At 35.2% G+C, this 6,684-nt stretch overlaps 2 pseudogenes; one reads left to right on the forward strand and one right to left on the reverse strand.

Moving 5' to 3' along the window:
* Positions 1 to 654: 654 nt before the first annotated feature.
* Positions 655 to 4,131, reverse strand: LOC149196904 (serine/threonine-protein kinase Aurora-2-like; annotated as a pseudogene).
* Positions 1,981 to 2,877, forward strand: LOC149196905 (ubiquinol oxidase 2, mitochondrial-like; annotated as a pseudogene).
* Positions 4,132 to 6,684: the final 2,553 nt, after the last annotated feature.

The raw sequence follows: 6,684 nt of genomic DNA on the forward strand, positions 1-6,684 counted from the left end.
TCTCTCTGAAATGATTTTACATTAGTGTTCGTTTGTGGTTGCCAATTTGGCTAGTAATATGTTTAGAAAAGTTGGGGTAATGTTTATCAAGCAATAAAATATTGCTAGATTTGTTTTGCTATCATTAATTAGACTGAACTTTATCTAGTGATACATTTTTGGAGATTTCTGTGCTCTACAACATCTTCCCACACTAGCAGTGGTGCTCGATAACAAGTTAATATTAATGTTAATGAAATGGAGCACCATCCTGGTGTGATGCAGTGAGAGTAGGTAAGTATTACTGCTCATGTTGTTTTTATAGATTTTATATTCCCCTGTTTGAAGACAGAGGGAAGTCTTGACAAAAATCACAGGATTATGAAATTTTTTTTTGGTTCATTTTATGGTTGATGTTTAATTTAACATTCATGATTGTACATGTTTTTCTTTAGTATTTTCATCTGGGCCTCAATTTGAAAAGTCATTTTATGGTTGATGTTTAATTTAACATTCATGATTGTATGTGTTTTTATTTAGTATTTTCATCTAGGAAATATATGGGATGAGTCAAGAAAGAAGTTTCAATTGTATTAAATAATTTGATAAGTTGTCAACTAATAGTTAACATTATCAAATCAATAAAGATAGAGCCTACAACCAAATAGAACTATCTTAATGATTCTATCCATAAACACCAGTAGGATCATCATTTTGAACAATCCATGGGTGTTCAAGAATTTTATGTAAAGGGAGGTGCTTAGTAGAATATTTCACTAATATTTGACGAATGAGGTCCTCTTTTTGCATCAGAAACTACTAGCGTGGGAGGAGACTTCAAATCAATTTTGACAATCCTTCTGTAAGTATCAGAGTGCTTCTTTGCTTCAAATGGTGGAATGCCATAGAGAAACTCATAACAGAGTACTCCCAAGCTCCAAATGTCAACTGCAGTGTTGTGTTCCTTATTTTCAACCATTTCTAGGGGTAAATAATCCAAGGTTCCACACATGGTACGCCTTCTACTAAAGGTATGCACAGACCATCCAAAATCTGCAATTTTCAGTTCACCCTTAGAGCCCATCAACAAATTCTCTGACTTGACATCCCTGTGTATCACATGCTTTTCATGGCAGTAAAGCATCCCTGGGAAACATACACTCCAAACTTGAGCATTGACTTGAAGAAGCATCACGTTCCAACGACATTTCTTGACAAGTTTTCTTTCTGGACTGTGAAGTCACTTAGATTTCCAACGGATGTGTTCTTTCAGGTGAGAATCTAAATTTATTTGATTCCCTAGTTAAAAAATTTCCTTTAATTTCAACTCACTGCACATTGAGTGACTTCCTGGAGGTTGAACAAAGTTTGTAAAGCATCAGTGTAAGCAAGGTTTAGGTGTCTCTCTCTGAAACGCTTTTACATTAGTGTTTGTTTGTGGTTGCCAATTTGGCTGGTAATATGTTTCGAAAAGTTGGGGAAGTGTTTATCAAGCAATAAAATATTGTTGGATTTGTTTTGCTATCATTAATTAGATTGAACTTTATCTGGTGATACATTTTTGGAGATTGTTGTGCTCTACAACATCTTCCCACGCCAGGAGCGGTGCTCGGCAACAAGTTAATATTAATGTTAATGAAATGGAGCACCATCCTAGTGTGATGCAATGAGAGTAGGTAAGTATTACTTCTCATGCTGTTTTTATAGATTTAATATTCCCATGTTTGAAGATAGAGGGAAGTCTTGACAAAAATCATAAGAATATGATTTTTTTTTGGTTCATTTTATAGTCGATGTTTAATTTAACTTTCATAATTGTATGAGTTTTTCTTTAGTATTTTGATTTGGGCCTCGATTTGAAAAGTCATTTTATGGCTGATGTTTAATTTAACATTCATGATTGTACATGTGTTTCTTTAGTATTTTCATCTGGGCCTCAATTTGAAAAGGATTTCCACTAACACTCCATGTCCTGTGCAGTGGCGATATGGTTGTCGAGCCATGATGCTGGAAATAGTGGCTGCTGTCCCAGGGATGGTTGGAGGAATGCTCCTCCACTGCAAGTCCCTCAGACAATTTCAACACAGTGGTGGATGGATAAAATCACTTTTAGAAGAAGCTTAGAATGAGAGGATGCACCTCATGACATTTATGGAGGTGACAAAACCCAAGTGGTATGAGAGGGCCTTGGTCTTTACAATGCAAGGAGTCTTCTTCAATGCATACTTCCTCATGTACATCCTTTCCCCCAAACTTGCACACAGGATTGTGGGTTATCTTGAAGAAGAAGCTATCCACTCCTACACTGAATTTCTCAAGGAGCTGGACAAAGGAAACATTCCAAACATGCCAGCCCCTGCCATAGCTATAGATTACTGGAGGCTTCCCAAGGATTCAACTCTCAGAGATGTGGTTGTGGTAATTAGGGCTGATGAGGTGCACCATCACGACGTCAACCACTTTGCATCAGTAAGTAGTCTTTCCCATTTTTCTGTTCATATCATTTAGGGTTTAGGGTTAGGCCTCTAGGGCTTATCCCATGATACTGTTAGTTTCATCTAGGATTTAGGGTTTAAGGGTCAGGGTTTATCACATTTTCTGTTAGTTTCATTTAAGGTTTAGGGCTCAAGCTAACCCTTATCCAATCTTTCTGTTTCTTTCATGAGGGCATATCTTGGCATTCTGTTTCTATTTCATTTAGACTCTAATTGCCTCAACAATGTGATTTCAGTGAAGCATTTTTATTCGGTCTTTTCACTCTATTTCAGTTTAACTTCATTCACCGCCTATTTCTTTTATGAGCTAATCATTTGTTGTGTCATGTTTATGATTTTGCAGGACATTCATTACCAAGGAAAAGCACTGGGGGAAGCTATAGCTCCAATTGGATACCATTAAACTTGGGGCTTTATATTTTTGCATGAAAATGTGCTTTTATGTTAAGTCGTTGTGGAACTATTCAACCCATGTCTATATACATATGGTATTTACTATTAGCATATGTATTAGAATTTGGTACCATAGAATATATGGATATCATAGGACAGGTTTGAAATCAAAGGGATAATGCACCATTTTTTCCCTTATTTTATGGTGGAGTGTTTTAACTGTGAAATGTAGACCCTATTATTCCATTTCCATTTAAAGTAGAAATGTGTTATAGATATTTCAAAAAATATTGTGTTGTACTATGTTATGTTTAAGTATATATAGATGTCTGAAGAATACATAGCTTTGGATTATGGCACATATTAGCAAAATTTTCAAGTCAATTTTCTAGACAATATCAACTTTCTTTCATTACAGGATTCATGTAGCCCAAATGTATAAAACACACATATTCACACATATTCTTAGTGTAATTTACCTGAGTATAACTTGATTCTAGATTTTAGACTATTCCATTTAACTCAGATGTCCAAAATATTTTAGAATCTATCTGCAATGCATAACTTAAGGAAGGAGCCTCTGGACTCTGTATTCCATTCTATGTAACTCATATTTCCAAAATATTTTAGAATCTATCTGGAACTCCTAACTTAAGGAGTACAATTGTGTGTCGAATCATGATGTTCTTTCTCCTTTGATTAGGAAGTAACAGAGTAAAAAAATTGAACATCGAATAGCTTTGTAGGATTGCTACTGTCTCCTTGATAATTGTATGTAAAAAGAAGATTTCTCTCCTTGACAGTTTTCCATTGAAAAAATCAATGGCAGCAATTTTTCAATTTGTGGCGGTAATGGAGGATAGAAGTATTCTATAGATCAGAATGATTGATTCTTCAAGGATTCATTCCTGAGTGTATTTAGGTAAATTCAAGAATGTGATAAACACAATGCAGACCATAAAAGTATCCATACAAGCAAAGTATATTGGGATGTCTCAAGTGACTCTGTATTTAGATCTCCCTTCTCAATTGGTGTTCTACCTAGGATTGTTTTAGTGGATTGTTAAATAGTACTTTCAGAGCCACCACATACTTGCTCCTCTTCTCTCTAGAAAGATACACATTGCCAATTTTTCCTCTTCCTAAGGGCTTCTCAATGTCCAAATCATCAAGGGTCCAATGTTTCCTAGCCTTCTTGTCTTCCCCTTCCACCTAATAATTATAGTCTAGTTGTACACTTCTCTAGAATGGACATCATTGTCATTTTTGAATCTCTTCGCTTCTACTGTGGTTATGGGTAGATATTTTTCAATCTGATCATTTGAGATTGTGTTATCACTCTAAAATCTCTTTAGGGTTGTCATGAAAGAAATGATAGAGGTAACCACAAACCTACTTTTGAGATCAGGATCTAGCCTTCCTAATGCTCAAAGAGGGATATCTCTTTATGATTTAACTTTATTGAGTTAATTGATTTTAGGCTAGTTATTTAAGCTTGATTGGGTTTTGATTTGATTTGGTGGTGGAATCACTGATTCAGATGGATAGCTAAATGTATTTTTACCGTTGGGACATGGAGTCCAAATGTCAAGAAAATGAGATTGAATCAAGTTCTAAAGATAGTGTTCACAAGGCAAGGTAGCTAAGTCAATTCAGATCTTTTCGACTAGATGGTGAAGTGGTTTTTCAATTGGGGTCAAGGAGCAGTTAAGGATTCCTCAAACCGGATAGTGAAGGAAATGAAAGAGATCAATTGAAAATAGGGAGCAATGAAGAATTCCCTACTCTGGATATCAGAAGAAAACATTAAAATGAATAATTGTTCAAGACAAAGTGAACTTAAACAAATTCTGAAGTAAAATTCTAGTTATTTCATTCAAATTGGAAACACATGTATGTTTGTGAAATACTTAAGAAAATAACAATTTGACAAATGAAATATACCTGAATGAAGTGGCCCAACACATGAATCATGTAATGCAATGCCTTTATTACTCAGTCCAGTCTGCTGACTTGCAATTTTTTACAATAAACCCTCAGGCTTTCAGATCAATGTAACTATAGAAATATTTAACAATCCACACTTTATACTTTGAATTATGAAGTATTTATACAAAAAATAGTTACAAAATATCCCAAACTAGTTTTAGGAATTATTCAAGGAAAATAAATATCTTCATGCAAGAAGATAGAGACACCTATGAAACTAAAAGGCTAGTTGTCCCTTTTTTTTATTTAACTTTGTTGTTTTATGCTTTGATCTTTTGCTGCTTTCTCTCATTTGTTGTTGCTCTACGCTAGCTGTTCTTTTACTTTGCCTTTTGACTGATACTCTTTCATGTGATACTCTTTTACTTAGCTGATCTATTGTTTTCTTTTACTTGTCTGTATTCATTGTTTACCTTGCATTTTCATAGTAAATCACTCAATTTTTCCCAAGTTTTTGTATATGGTAATTTAATATTTACCATTCTTCTGTAGACTTCATCAGCTTTTGCATATTTTGCAAAGGTGGGATTGTTTACAAAAAGATGTTTTGCCTCATGTTGGAGGTAAAAGACGTTCTCAAAAGCCTGGTAAAGGACTTTTCCTGTAGGCATCCCTTTCACGTAGGAACTGCTGGATTGTTCCTTTGCCATTTCTCTAATTCTCTTGTCATAGTCTTCATGTGGCATTAATATGTCATTTATTACCAATGGATTAGGCAGACCTTTCTGCCTCAAAGCATCAAGTTTGACCATGAACCTCCCTATAGCTACCTCCATTGTTTGGAATTTATCCTCAAGCTACATCATCACATTCCTCTTGGTGATTACCTTCTTCACCTCTAGTATAGTTCTAGTTTTGTCAACTATACCCAACTCCTACAAATCATATTTATTCTTCGAGTTAAGGAATTGGATTATTCTTGAGGCTTCTTCTGGCATATTTCCAAGTTCGACCTTAACCCTTTGAATTGCTTCACTAGCCTCTTTAACTAAATCATTTTGTTCAAATATCACCTGTATAGATGGCCAAATATCATTGACTGAGTCAATGATATTGGCCCATAAAATTTGTTTTGCCTGGGCTAGTGGCTCCTTCAGTGTTAATTCCTTCTCCAATTTCTGTATCTTTTCATTCAACCTGTTTGTCTTCTTAGCTTCATTCTTATTCATGATCTGGATGAGTTTCTTCTCATCCTCTAAACTTTTCATTTGTTCCTTAAGCCTATTTATTTTCGTGGTCTGTATGGACATATCCTCCATTGCCTTGATCAGTTTAGCTTCTTCACCACTAGGATGAGTTTTTGCTATTGTTGAACCTGTTGCTAAAGCAGTTGTTGATGTAGTTGGAAGTGTTATAGCTAGTAGAGCTATTGGGGCCAATGAAGCTGCCAAGCAGAAGGACCTTCTGTAGTAACTGTAGGAATAGCAGTAGCAATAGCTGTCTCAATGTTGGCCTATTTCATATGTATTAAATTGTCCAATTCATTCTCCATTTCTTTTAATTGAGCATTTAGTTTGAGAATAAGGTCCATCATCTCATCTTTCTGGGTTTGGCTCTCTAGGACCACCTTGGTCCGTGGATGTTCAGAAGAAGGTAACTTCAGTTGCTTCTTTAAAGCAGCAATATCTTCATTTTTCTTCTTTACTATTTTTTCTGAAGCCTTGATATCATTTGGATTATATCCAATTTCAATTACCAAGTCTTCTAGCAACTTGATTATGTTATCTTTTGCCTATGATGATGCTTTCTCTAGCTTAAACTGTGTTGTGATGTTGTCCAGAGAATTTTGAAGATTCTGAACAGTCATGGCCTTCTTGGCCATTGTTGA

This window comes from Pinus tabuliformis, chromosome 2_2 (genome assembly GCF_031772625.1).
Source record: "Pinus tabuliformis cultivar Carrire ecotype Pingquan chromosome 2_2, CPIR1, whole genome shotgun sequence".
Lineage (NCBI taxonomy): Eukaryota > Viridiplantae > Streptophyta > Pinopsida > Pinales > Pinaceae > Pinus > Pinus tabuliformis.